The sequence below is a fragment of the Somniosus microcephalus genome, chromosome 9 (genome assembly GCF_052327205.1).
Source record: "Somniosus microcephalus isolate GS21.2 chromosome 9, FLI_Smic_1.0, whole genome shotgun sequence".
NCBI classification, from domain to species: domain Eukaryota; kingdom Metazoa; phylum Chordata; class Chondrichthyes; order Squaliformes; family Somniosidae; genus Somniosus; species Somniosus microcephalus.
In genome coordinates, this window is record NC_140995.1 from 203,536,478 (window position 1) to 203,550,422 (window position 13,945).

At 53.8% G+C, this 13,945-nt stretch overlaps 1 protein-coding gene across 2 annotated transcripts in view; it reads right to left on the bottom strand.

Annotated features, from left to right (window-relative positions):
- Positions 1-13,945, bottom strand: part of sesn1 (sestrin 1) — a 167,915-nt gene that overhangs the window by 37,223 nt on the left and 116,747 nt on the right. The window lies entirely within an intron of this gene.

Genomic DNA, 13,945 nt, shown 5'->3' on the forward strand with positions numbered 1-13,945 from the left:
CTTCCCCCCAGTCGCTCTCTCTCTCTCTCTTCCCCCCAGTCGCTCTCTCTCTCTCTCTTCCCCCCAGTCGCTCTCTCTCTCTCTCTTCCCCCCGTCGCTCTCTCTCTCTCTTCCCCCAGTCGCTCTCTCTCTCTCTTCCCCCCAGTCGCTCTCTCTCTCTCTTCCCCAGTCGCTCTCTCTCTCTCTCTCTTCCCCCCAGTCGCTCTCTCTCTCTTCCCCCCAGTCGCTCTCTCTCTCTCTTCCCCCCAGTCGCTCTCTCTCTCTCTCTTCCCCCCAGTCGCTCTCTCTCTCTCTCTCTTCCCCCCCCAGTCGCTCTCTCTCTCTCTTCCCCCCCAGTCGCTCTCTCTCTCTCTTCCCCCAGTCGCTCTCTCTCTCTCTTTTCCCCCCAGTCGCTCTCTCTTCCCCCCAGTCGCTCGCTCTCTCTCTTCCCCCCAGTCGCTCTCTCTCTCTCTTCCCCCCAGTCGCTCTCTCTCTCTCTTCCCCCCAGTCGCGCGTTCTCTCTCGCTCTCTCTCTCTTCCCCCCAGTCGCTCTCTCTCTCTTCCCCCCAGTCGCTCTCTCTCTCTCTTCCCCCCAGTCGCTCTCTCTCTCTTCCCCCCAGTCGCGCTCTCTCTCTTCCCCCCAGTCGCTCGCTCTCTCTCTTCCCCCCAGTCGCTCGCTCTCTCTCTCTTCCCCCCCAGTCGCTCTCTCTTCCCCCCAGTCGCTCGCTCTCTCTCTTCCCCCCCAGTCGCTCTCTCTCTTTCCCCCCCAGTCGCTCTCTCTCTCTCTTCCCCCCCAGTCGCTCGCTCTCTCTCTCTTCCCCCCAGTCGCTCTCTCTCTCTCTCTTCCCCCCCAGTCGCTCTCTCTCTCTCTCTTCCCCCCAGTCGCTCTCTCTCTCTCTTCCCCCCAGTCGCGCTCTCTCTCTCTTCCCCCCAGTCGCTCTCTCTCTCTTCCCCCCAGTCGCTCTCTCTCTCTCTCTCTTCCCCCCCAGTCGCTCTCTCTCTCTCTCTCTTCCCCCCCAGTCGCTCTCTCTCTCTCTCTCTCTCTTCCCCCCCAGTCGCTCTCTCTCTCTCTCTCTCTCTCTCTTCCCCCCAGTCGCTCGCTCTCTCTCTCTCTCTCTTCCCCCCAGTCGCTCTCTCTCTCTCTCTCTCTTCCCCCCAGTCGCTCTCTCTCTCTCTTCCCCCCAGTCGCTCTCTCTCTCTCTCTTCCCCCCAGTCGCTCTCTCTCTCTTCCCCCCAGTCGCTCTCTCTCTCTCTCTCTCTCTTCCCCCCAGTCGCGCTCTCTCTCTCTTCCCCCCAGTCGCTCTCTCTCTTCCCCCCAGTCGCTCTCTCTCTCTTCCCCCCAGTCGCTCTCTCTCTCTCTCTTCCCCCCCAGTCGCTCTCTCTCTCTCTCTCTCTCTCTTCCCCCCCAGTCGCTCTCTCTCTCTCTCTCTCTCTCTCTTCCCCCCCAGTCGCTCGCTCTCTCTCTCTCTCTCTCTCTCTTCCCCCCAGTCGCTCTCTCTCTCTCTCTCTCTCTTCCCCCCAGTCGCTCTCTCTCTCTCTTCCCCCCAGTCGCTCTCTCTCTCTCTCTTCCCCCCAGTCGCTCTCTCTCTCTTCCCCCCAGTCGCTCTCTCTCTCTCTCTCTCTTCCCCCCAGTCGCTCTCTCTCTCTCTCTCTCTCTTCCCCCCAGTCGCTCTCTCTCTCTCTCTCTTCCCCCCAGTCGCTCTCTCTCTCTTCCCCCCAGTCGCTCTCTCTCTCTTCCCCCCAGTCGCTCTCTCTCTCTTCCCCCCAGTCGCTCTCTCTCTCTTCCCCCCAGTCGCTCTCTCTCTCTTCCCCCCAGTCGCTCTCTCTCTCTTCCCCCCAGTCGCTCTCTCTCTCTCTTCCCCCCAGTCGCTCTCTCTCTCTCTTCCCCCCAGTCGCTCTCTCTCTCTCTTCCCCCCAGTCGCTCTCTCTCTCTCTCTTCCCCCCAGTCGCTCTCTCTCTCTCTCTTCCCCCCAGTCGCTCTCTCTCTCTCTCTTCCCCCCAGTCGCTCTCTCTCTCTCTCTTCCCCCCAGTCGCTCTCTCTCTCGCTCTTCCCCCCAGTCGCTCTCTCTCTCTCTCTTCCCCCCAGTCGCTCTCTCTCTCTCTCTTCCCCCCAGTCGCTCTCTCTCTCTCTTCCCCCCAGTCGCTCTCTCTCTCTCTTCCCCCCAGTCGCTCTCTCTCTCTCTTCCCCCCAGTCGCTCTCTCTCTCTCTTCCCCCCAGTCGCTCTCTCTCTCTTCCCCCCAGTCGCTCTCTCTCTCTTCCCCCCAGTCGCTCTCTCTCTCTTCCCCCCAGTCGCTCTCTCTCTCTCTCTTCCCCCCAGTCGCTCTCTCTCTCTCTCTTCCCCCCAGTCGCTCTCTCTCTCTCTCTTCCCCCCAGTCGCTCGCTCTCTCTCTCTTCCCCCCAGTCGCTCTCTCTCTCTCTCTTCCCCCCAGTCGCTCTCTCTCTCTCTTCCCCCCAGTCGCTCTCTCTCTCTCTTCCCCCCAGTCGCTCTCTCTCTCTCTCTTCCCCCCAGTCGCTCTCTCTCTCTCTCTTCCCCCCAGTCGCTCTCTCTCTCTCTCTCTTCCCCCCAGTCGCTCTCTCTCTCTCTCTTCCCCCCAGTCGCTCTCTCTCTCTCTCTTCCCCCCAGTCGCTCTCTCTCTCTTCCCCCCAGTCGCTCTCTCTCTCTCTCTTCCCCCCAGTCGCTCTCTCTCTCTCTCTTCCCCCCAGTCGCTCTCTCTCTCTCTCTTCCCCCCAGTCGCTCTCTCTCTCTCTCTTCCCCCCAGTCGCTCTCTCTCTCTCTTCCCCCCCAGTCGCTCTCTCTCTCTCTTCCCCCCAGTCGCTCTCTCTCTCTCTTCCCCCCGTCGCTCTCTCTCTCTCTTCCCCCCAGTCGCTCTCTCTCTCTCTCTTCCCCCCAGTCGCTCTCTCTCTCTTCCCCCCAGTCGCTCTCTCTCTTTCTCTTCCCCCCAGTCGCTCTCTCTCTCTCTTCCCCCCAGTCGCTCTCTCTCTCTCTTCCCCCGTCGCTCTCTCTCTCTCTTCCCCCCAGTCGCTCTCTCTCTCTCTCTTCCCCCCAGTCGCTCTCTCTCTCTCTCTTCCCCCCAGTCGCTCTCTCTCTCTCTTCCCCCCAGTCGCTCTCTCTCTCTCTCTTCCCCCCAGTCGCTCTCTCTCTCTCTCTTCCCCCCAGTCGCTCTCTCTCTTTCTCTTCCCCCCAGTCGCTCTCTCTCTCTCTTCCCCCCAGTCGCTCTCTCTCTCTCTTCCCCCGTCGCTCTCTCTCTCTCTTCCCCAGTCGCTCTCTCTCTCTCTTCCCCCCAGTCGCTCTCTCTCTCTCTTCCCCAGTCGCTCTCTCTCTCTCTCTTCCCCCCAGTCGCTCTCTCTCTCTCTCTTCCCCCCAGTCGCTCTCTCTCTCTCTCTTCCCCCCAGTCGCTCTCTCTCTCTCTCTTCCCCCCAGTCGCTCTCTCTCTCTCTTCCCCCCAGTCGCTCTCTCTCTCTCTTTTCCCCCCAGTCGCTCTCTCTTCCCCCCAGTCGCTCGCTCTCTCTCTTCCCCCCAGTCGCTCTCTCTCTCTCTTCCCCCCAGTCGCTCTCTCTCTCTCTTCCCCCCAGTCGCTCTCTCTCTCTCTTCCCCCCAGTCGCGCGTTCTCTCTCGCTCTCTCTCTCTTCCCCCAGTCGCTCTCTCTCTCTTCCCCCCAGTCGCTCTCTCTCTCTCTTCCCCCCAGTCGCTCTCTCTCTCTTCCCCCCAGTCGCTCTCTCTCTCTTCCCCCCAGTCGCTCGCTCTCTCTTCCCCCCAGTCGCTCGCTCTCTCTCTCTTCCCCCCCAGTCGCTCTCTCTTCCCCCCAGTCGCTCGCTCTCTCTCTTCCCCCCAGTCGCTCTCTCTCTTCCCCCCCAGTCGCTCTCTCTCTCTCTTCCCCCCCAGTCGCTCGCTCTCTCTCTCTTCCCCCCCAGTCGCTCTCTCTCTCTCTCTTCCCCCCCAGTCGCTCTCTCTCTCTCTCTTCCCCCCCAGTCGCTCTCTCTCTCTCTTCCCCCCAGTCGCGCTCTCTCTCTCTTCCCCCCAGTCGCTCTCTCTCTCTCTCTTCCCCCCCAGTCGCTCTCTCTCTCTCTCTCTTCCCCCCCAGTCGCTCTCTCTCTCTCTCTCTTCCCCCCCAGTCGCTCTCTCTCTCTCTCTCTCTCTTCCCCCCAGTCGCTCTCTCTCTCTCTCTCTCTCTCTTCCCCCCCAGTCGCTCGCTCTCTCTCTCTCTCTCTCTTCCCCCCAGTCGCTCGCTCTCTCTCTCTCTCTTCCCCCCAGTCGCTCTCTCTCTCTCTTCCCCCCAGTCGCTCTCTCTCTCTCTTCCCCCCAGTCGCTCTCTCTCTCTCTCTCTCTCTCTCTTCCCCCCAGTCGCGCTCTCTCTCTCTTCCCCCCAGTCGCTCTCTCTCTCTTCCCCCCAGTCGCTCTCTCTCTCTTCCCCCCAGTCGCTCTCTCTCTCTTCCCCCCAGTCGCTCTCTCTCTCTCTCTTCCCCCCCAGTCGCTCTCTCTCTCTCTCTCTCTCTCTTCCCCCCCAGTCGCTCTCTCTCTCTCTCTCTCTCTCTCTTCCCCCCGTCGCTCGCTCTCTCTCTCTCTCTCTCTCTTCCCCCCAGTCGCTCTCTCTCTCTCTCTCTCTCTTCCCCCCAGTCGCTCTCTCTCTCTCTTCCCCCCAGTCGCTCTCTCTCTCTCTTCCCCCCAGTCGCTCTCTCTCTCTCTCTTCCCCCCAGTCGCTCTCTCTCTCTTCCCCCCAGTCGCTCGCTCTCTCTCTCTCTCTCTCTCTCTCTTCCCCCCAGTCGCTCTCTCTCTCTCTCTCTCTCTCTTCCCCCCAGTCGCTCTCTCTCTCTCTCTCTCTCTTCCCCCCAGTCGCTCTCTCTCTCTCTCTTCCCCCCAGTCGCTCTCTCTCTCTTCCCCCCAGTCGCTCTCTCTCTCTTCCCCCCAGTCGCTCTCTCTCTCTTCCCCCCAGTCGCTCTCTCTCTCTTCCCCCCAGTCGCTCTCTCTCTCTTCCCCCCAGTCGCTCTCTCTCTCTCTTCCCCCCAGTCGCTCTCTCTCTCTCTTCCCCCCAGTCGCTCTCTCTCTCTCTTCCCCCCAGTCGCTCTCTCTCTCTCTCTTCCCCCCAGTCGCTCTCTCTCTCTCTCTTCCCCCCAGTCGCTCTCTCTCTCTCTTCCCCCCAGTCGCTCTCTCTCTCTCTCTTCCCCCCAGTCGCTCTCTCTCTCTCTTCCCCCCAGTCGCTCTCTCTCTCTCTTCCCCCCAGTCGCTCTCTCTCTCTCTTCCCCCCAGTCGCTCTCTCTCTCTTCCCCCCAGTCGCTCTCTCTCTCTTCCCCCCAGTCGCTCTCTCTCTCTCTCTTCCCCCCAGTCGCTCTCTCTCTCTCTCTTCCCCCCAGTCGCTCTCTCTCTCTCTCTTCCCCCCAGTCGCTCTCTCTCTCTCTCTTCCCCCCAGTCGCTCTCTCTCTCTTCCCCCCAGTCGCTCTCTCTCTCTTCCCCCCAGTCGCTCTCTCTCTCTCTCTTCCCCCAGTCGCTCTCTCTCTCTCTCTTCCCCCCAGTCGCTCTCTCTCTCTTCCCCCCAGTCGCTCTCTCTCTCTCTCTTCCCCCCAGTCGCTCTCTCTCTCTTCCCCCCCAGTTGCTCTCTCTCTCTCTCTTCCCCCCAGTCGCGCTCTCTCTCTCTCTCTTCCCCCCAGTCGCGCTCTCTCTCTTCCCCCCAGTCGCTCTCTCTCTCTTCCCCCCAGTTGCTCTCTCTCTCTTCCCCCCAGTCGCTCTCTCTCTTCCCCCCAGTCGCGCTCTCTCTCTTCCCCCCAGTCGCTCTCTCTCTCTTCCCCCCAGTCGCTCTCTCTCTCTTCCCCCCAGTCGCTCGCTCTCTCTTCCCCCCAGTCGCTCTCTCTCTTCCCCCCAGTCGCGCTCTCTCTCTTCCCCCCAGTCGCTCTCTCTCTCTTCCCCCCAGTCGCTCGCTCTCTCTCTCTTCCCCCCCAGTCGCTCTCTCTCTCTTCCCCCCAGTCGCTCTCTCTCTCTTCCCCCCAGTCGCTCGCTCTCTCTCTTCCCCCCCCCCAGTCGCTCGCTCTCTCTTCCCCCCCAGTCGCTCTCGCTCTCTCTTCCCCCCCAGTCGCTCTCGCTCTCTCTCTTCCCCCCCAGTCGCTCTCGCTCTCTCTCTTCCCCCCCAGTCGCTCTCGCTCTCTCTCTTCCCCCCCAGTCGCTCTCTCTCTCTCTTCCCCCCCCAGTCGCTCTCTCTCTCTCTTCCCCCCCCAGTCGCTCTCTCTCTCTCTTCCCCCCCCAGTCGCTCTCTCTCTCTCTTCCCCCCCCAGTCGCTCTCTCTCTCTTCCCCCCCCAGTCGCTCTCTCTCTCTTCCCCCCCAGTCGCTCTCTCTCTCTTCCCCCCCAGTCGCTCTCTCTCTCTTCCCCCCCAGTCGCTCTCTCTCTCTTCCCCCCCAGTCGCTCTCTCTCTCTTCCCCCCCAGTCGCTCTCTCTCTCTTCCCCCCCAGTCGCTCTCTCTCTCTTCCCCCCCAGTCGCTCTCTCTCTCTCTTCCCCCCCAGTCGCTCTCTCTCTCTTCCCCCCCAGTCGCTCTCTCTCTCTTCCCCCCCAGTCGCTCTCTCTCTCTCTTCCCCCCCCAGTCGCTCTCTCTCTCTCTTCCCCCCCCAGTCGCTCTCTCTCTTCCCCCCCCAGTCGCTCTCTCTCTTCCCCCCCCAGTCGCTCGCTCTCTCTCTTCCTCTTCCCCCCCAGTCGCTCTCTCTCTCTTCCCCCCAGTCGCTCTCTCTCTCTTCCCCCCCAGTCGCTCTCTCTCTCTTCCCCCCCAGTCGCTCTCTCTCTCTTCCCCCCCAGTCGCTCTCTCTCTCTTCCCCCCCAGGTCGCTCTCTCTCTCTTCCCCCCCAGTCGCTCTCTCTCTCTTCCCCCCCAGTCGCTCTCTCTCTCTTCCCCCCCAGTCGCTCTCTCTCTCTTCCCCCCCAGTCGCTCTCTCTCTCTTCCCCCCCAGTCGCTCTCTCTCTCTTCCCCCCCAGTCGCTCTCTCTCTCTTCCCCCCCAGTCGCTCTCTCTCTCTCTTCCCCCCCCCAGTCGCTCTCTCTCTCTTCCCCCCCAGTCGCTCTCTCTCTCTCTTCCCCCCCAGTCGCTCTCTCTCTCTTCCCCCCCAGTCGCTCTCTCTCTTTCCCCCCCAGTCGCTCTCTCTCTTCCCCCCCCAGTCGCTCGCTCTCTTCCCCCCCCAGTCGCTCTCTCTCTCTCTTCCCCCCCAGTCGCTCTCTCTCTCTCTTCCCCCCCAGTCGCTCTCTCTCTCTTCCCCCCAGTCGCTCTCTCTCTCTTCCCCCCAGTCGCTCTCTCTCTCTTCCCCCCCAGTCGCTCTCTCTCTCTTCCCCCCCAGTCGCTCTCTCTCTTCCCCCCCAGTCGCTCTCTCTCTCTTCCCCCCCAGTCGCTCTCTCTCTCTTCCCCCCCAGTCGCTCTCTCTCTCTTCCCCCCCAGTCGCTCTCTCTCTCTCTTCCCCCCCAGTCTCTCTCTCTTCCCCCCCAGTCGCTCTCTCTCTCTCTCTTCCCCCCCCAGTCTCTCTCTCTCTCTTCCCCCCCCAGTCGCTCTCTCTCTCTCTTCCCCCCCAGTCGCTCTCTCTCTCTCTTCCCCCCAGTCGCTCTCTCTCTCTCTTCCCCCCCAGTCGCTCTCTCTCTCTCTTCCCCCCCCAGTCGCTCTCTCTCTCTCTTCCCCCCCAGTCGCTCTCTCTCTCTCTTCCCCCCCAGTCGCTCTCTCTCTCTCTTCCCCCCCAGTCGCTCTCTCTCTCTCTTCCCCCCCAGTCGCTCTCTCTCTCTCTTCCCCCCCAGTCGCTCTCTCTCTCTCTTCCCCCCCAGTCGCTCTCTCTCTTCCAACAACAACATGCCCTCGAAAAAGCCTCGGCACCGCCGGGCACTCCAGCTAGTAATCAATATAAGTCACACGAATTTAATTCTACCAAATGGGAGAGAAAAATCTTCAGCTTATCTCAATGGCAAGAATGGACCAAAGGATTACCTGATTTCCATACATGTGGCAAACATTCAGACCATTCCCAATACCTTTGTACCCAGTCCTACTGAGTTTTCTTTGAAACCATTCTGGGCTGAAGCGATCTGCACCACAGTGTTACTAGCGGTACCCAAAGAACAGAGATCATATACATTTGAAAAAAGTTTCTGCTGATTCAGCCACAGAGTAAATGTCATTTTCTGAAATTGGGCTATTTTCCACAGCATTGCATGACTGAACACTGCATATCTCAGCATAAGGCATATGACTTCATGGCTTCCAGTGGATATTCTTCATTTATCCTGAATGCATGGAAAAAACAATCCAAGGGATGGGCATGAGAAAGTCATTACATCAAAGTTCAGCAAATACTAACGAGAAGAAAAATACTGGTTCAGTAGCACATTATAATTAGGACTGAATAAATGCCAAAACGTAATATAGCTTCAGACAACAGCTGTACTTCAAAACATGGAAAATTGGTAATACTAAAAATGCAGAGAAACAAACCACACATATTGCTGGATCTTTCAAATGTCAGAACAACTATCTTCCATATCTGCAGTCCATTAGAGAGATGACCAAAAACAGGAAGCCCACTCCTCATACCAGCAGAGCTGAAGATCCAATGATTCTCTCTCTCTCTCCTCTCTCTCAAAGGATCGATCTGTCTGTCCGGCTATACACTCTAAAGTTATAGAGCGTACCTACACGTGTGTTACATCCAAAGAAAGCTTACGATTCCAGAACGGTCATAAGCGTATTTACTTTTCGGTCGGACAAAAATTGTTGGCACATTATACAAAAAAGCTTCAAAATTCCACTCATTATCCACTCATTAGCATTGAATGACTGACGTCAAGGTCGACCAATCCTGTGCCGTCATGATTGACCAATCCTACAGTTCAGTCACCTCATTCGTTGACCAATCGGTGTGTGTGGCGGGACTAATCGTTTTCATCTCAGGGATCTGGCAGCCATTGCCTCAAGCTAAAAACCCCATTGCCTCAACCTAAAAATATGCTCAAGGTTAGTAACTTATATTTTAATTTTTTTTTTTTTTTTAAAAAGATTTACCAAAAATGTTTTATAAGTACTTTCACTTTCATCTTTGAAGGTATTAAAAGCTAGAAATGTTTAGGTTAAAAAACAGTGCAAAATGGGCCTAGGCTTCTCCAACTGCCGACAGCCCAAATCCAGTCCCAGGCTTCCGGCCCACACATCCACCAGGCCCAAAAAAGCCCTGGAAACTGCCGACAACCCAAATCCAGTCCCAGGCTCCCGGCCCACACATCGACCAGCCCCAAAAAAGCCCTCGCAACGCGGGGCTCCCCTGCTAGTCATTACTATAAATCAGGAGAGATGACCAAAGCACAACTGCTCCGTGCACCACTGACATCATTATCTGAAGCAGACGCTCTTCAGATGGTATAAGTACAAAGGTGGGCTGTTAAGGAGAGAAATGAGCAAAGAAAGGAAATCATACTTAAACTCAAGGACCAAGAGCAAAGTTCTCAGCTCACACTATTCTCAGTTTATGCACAAGCATACCAACAAACCTAATGTACAATCATATTTCCTGCTAGCACTATGCAAATCAAAATGCACAATGGCTTCACAAAATGTGTCTGCACACAGTGAAAAATAAAAGGAAAATGAAGTTGTGATTTTTTTTGAAAAAGCACAAACCCCTCATTTAGCATTAGATTTGTTCCCAAGCCTAAAGCATGTACACAATGTGGGAGGAGGGTAAGCAGCAGAAATTGGGAAGAACAGTCACATGTTGTGTCTCCATATCATGCTGATTGTTTGTGAAGTTATGGGTGTAGACATAAGCCAGCTGTAAAGCTTTACTCTGCAGGAGTCATTACATTAGTGTCTAACTATATAGGACAGCTGAGTCTCACAGCAGACAAATACCAAGAGATTGAAATTTCAGGAGATTAGAGTTGAGCAACATTACAGATCTGCGCCACAGTTGAAGGTTGTGTTTCCCAAGCATGATCTCCAACAGTTCAATTATCGGTTCATGGAAACTGATTTTTAAAATTAAATCTCTCATATGGAAACAAAACAGGAAAATCCAGAAACTGCAATTGAGAATGACAACTAGAGGAAAAAGAAAATCAAAATCTCCCAAGTGAACAGTTTAATAAATCTTCAGTCAAAACTTGGGGATGGGGAAAGTGGAAAAAAGAGAACACACACATTTAGTTAAGGTTATCCTGACCTAAAAATTATGGTATCTCTTCAGGCTGAAAGTATGAACAGAACTTATAATCACTAGTGTGCTGTAAATTAATAAGCATGACTTTGCATCAAATTTTAATTGGTTCCCAGTAAAGACGCACATACTGCTGTTTCCAGCTACTTGGTGATCAAATCTAGGTTTGCAGTAACCATTACCACATCAGCTTTAACTTTATATAAACACAAACTATGCCAACTTAACCGCCCCCCCCCCCCACCCCGCACCTTTTACAATGATGGGTGGGGCAGGTGGAAGAGAAAAAAGTTAGGGGAAAAATTGCTGCCCAGTCGGTTTTCAAAGGCACAGTTTCAACCCACAATCACAAGCAGATAAACAAAAAACATTTCCTACTGATACAAGAATACAAGTATTGTGTAAAATTGAAAGAAAAAAATGGAGCTTGTACATACTAACACATACTTTTGCCTGCTCCATTAAATCTTATCCTGCCCGTGTGTTTATCAGCAAGACCTCCTACATCTACTGTCCCTCAACACTTCAATGCTGTTGGCCAACAGATGTGTGTGCCTTCTTCAGCTACAGTGTTGCTAATGTCAACAAGAAAGTTTAAACACGCCATAAATTTACCACGGTCAGCTCTTTTTTTAAAGCTGCAAGCATCATAGAAAAAAACTTAGTGGTAAGTCTTAAATTTAGTGCAAGACTCGAGCATTTCCCCCCAGTTTATTCAAATTCAGAATAAGCAAAATTAAAATGTCATGCATTCTAATGTTTCCAATTTGGGAAGCTTGTTGAAACTTGTGCAACAAAAGGGTCTGGTGACAACCTGAATTGGATTTAACAGTCAGTGTTAGAAGATCACAAGATAGATATAAAGGAGGGAGCCATTTGGCCTATCTTATACCCACAAGTCAATTCCAAGGGTTAGTCACTCTTTGGATGAAGTAATACTTGCTGACATGTGACAACTGTTTCAACAGACGCCCTCTGTTTTAGTATCCTAGCATCCTCAAACAGTGCTCTGGATTAATTTCATCCATGCTTTTTAATACCGTGTATACTTCTGCAAGATCCCCACACTCAACTCCTTGCAAGGCTAAGGAGCTCCAGTCTTTCCTCATAACTCAATCCTTCGCTGCTAGGAATCAGCTTTGTGGTTCTTCACTGCATCACCTCCATTACTTGATTGGTTACTGTCGTGTATTGATTGCGAGTTTGACACCAGTCAATACGGTAATCACAGAATCACAGAAACCCCACAGTGCAGATAGAGGCCATTTCGGCCCATCGAGCCTGCACCGACACATATCCCACCCGATCCCTGTAACCCCACGTATTTAATCCCCTAACACTAAGGGTCAATTTATCATAGCCAATCAACCTAACCCGCACATCTTTGGACTGTGGGAGGAAACCGGAGCACCCGGAGAAAACCCACGCAAACACGGGGAGAATGTGCAAACTCCACACAGACAGTCACCCGAGGCCGGATTCGAACCCGGGTCCCTGACGCTGTGAGGCAACAGTGCTAACCACTATGCCACCGTGCTGCCCGTGTAATGTGCGAATTTAACACCAGTTAATACGGTAATGTGCATTGCATTATGGGAATTACTCGGGAAAGCTGCAGTCAGCCATTTTACCAATAAAGTAAAGATCACAGTTAGAAGCCTGTCTACCTGACTCTGATTTAATTCGACGTATCTGCATGCTTGATTGAACGCATTAAAGCATAGATACAACATTGGCGACAAGGATAATGAAAGGAATCATTTTAAATAGGTAGTTGCCCAAGTTTTAGTTAGCTAGGATGGAGAAGACCGGCATTCAAAATTTTGCTTGCTTCGCCGAGTCAGCCACCGTTGGGTCCAAGATGGACGAGGTGGTTAACGTCTTTTGAGCTTTATGCCGACGGCAAAGGACTCATTGTCGATGATACCTCTACAGCTGCCACTAAGCAGAGGAGAGGAGTTCTACTTCTACACCTAGCAGGACCAGATATCCAGGATATCTTTTCGACTCTACCGGACACAGGAGAGCCAACAGATTACACAGCAGCGGTTAGTGCTTTGAATCACTACTTCGTGCCCCAGGTCAATGCAGCATGTGCTAGACAGACTTTTCATAAAGTTGTCCCAGAAGACAGGTGAGACTGTGCAACAATTTGCTACTCGCTTGCGGCAGGCTGCTAAAGACTGTGCTTTTGGGGGGGGGGGGAAAGAAGCGGATAATCAAGTAAGAGACGCTATCCTGAGTAGGTGCACGTCAGCCTATGTGCGGAGGAAATTGCTCGAGGAAGGGCATGGTCTAACGCTTGCCCGCACGTTACAATTGGCCTCACTCTGAAAACGTCGAGGAGCAGATGTCAGCCATGTCATGTACAGAGAAGGCGGAGACAGATACTGTTCGTCGTGTTACAGAGAAGAGGGTATTGTGCGAAAAGCTCGACAGAGAAACCAAAGGGAAATGGCGATAGGAACGAAAGGAAATGTTACAGATGTGGACACACAGACCACATGGGCAGAGATCCGAAATGCCCAGCACGCGGACAAACGTGTCATAAGTGCAAGGGAAAGGATCATTTCTCCAAAGTATGCCGCACAAAGGGTACAAAGAAACACAGTGTGAACAATGTAGAGGAACAAAATGACTTTGCATTTGCTGTTACTAGAAATAACGTGACAGAGAGACTTACCTTATGTGTGGGGGGAGTAAACCTGAGAATGTTAATTGATTCGGGTGCAACTAGTAATGTGATAGATGAGAATACATGGGAAGGATTAAAGTCAGAACACATTAAGTGTCAGTCACATGTCCCTAAGACAGAGAGAAAGTTATTCTCTTATGCTTCTAGCCGACCACTGTCAGTTAAAGGTATATTCACATGTGGGATTACAATAGGTAAGAGAACTGAGCAGGCGGAGTTCATTGTGGTTAAAGGCCATGGAGAGCCGTTGCTAGGAAGGGAGACAGCCATGAAACTGGGGGTTTTAAAAATAGGTGCAGATGTCTCAGCTGTGGTAGATATAAGACAGCTACTAGAACAGCAGTATCCAAAGGTGTTCCAGGGGAGTAGGAAGGTTGAACACAAAACAGATCAGTTTGTATATCGACCCACAAGTGAAGCCTGTGGCCCAGCCACTCAGGCGTATACCATTCAACTTAAGGGGGGCAGTAGAGGCCAAAATAAAACAACTGAGGGACATGGACATTATCGAATCTGTAACTGGTCCGACCCCATGGGTAAATCCTGTGGTTATTGTACCAAAAGCGGATAAGGATATAAGGTTATGCCTAGACATGAGACGAGCAAACCAGGCAATAGTGATGAGATACTCCAAGGTATGAACGGCTCGACAGTGTTTAGTAAGCTAGACCTGAAATGGGGTTATCACCAGCTGGAACTGACCCTTGAGTCACGAGAAATCACAACGTTTGCAGTACATAATGGAGTATACAGGTACAAGAGGCGGATATTCAGTGTATCTTCAGCTAGTGAGCAATATCATCCCGAGATAGCTAATGCCTTAGCTGGAATAGAGGGTGTTGAAAACATCTCAGACGACATTATCGTGCATGCACACGACCAGGAAACGCACGACAGGCGCCTGCACGGTCATAACCAGACTAATGGAAAGTGGACTGACACTAAACTCGGAAGTGCCAATTCAACATGGACCGATTGATTTTCATGGGAATCCTATTGTCTGAAAGGGGCATCGGACCAACAGCAGAGAGTGTGCGAGCGGTGGCAGAAGCTCGGGAACCAGAGAATGCTAGAGGTGAGGAGTTTCTTGGGACTCGTTGGGTACAGTAGCAGA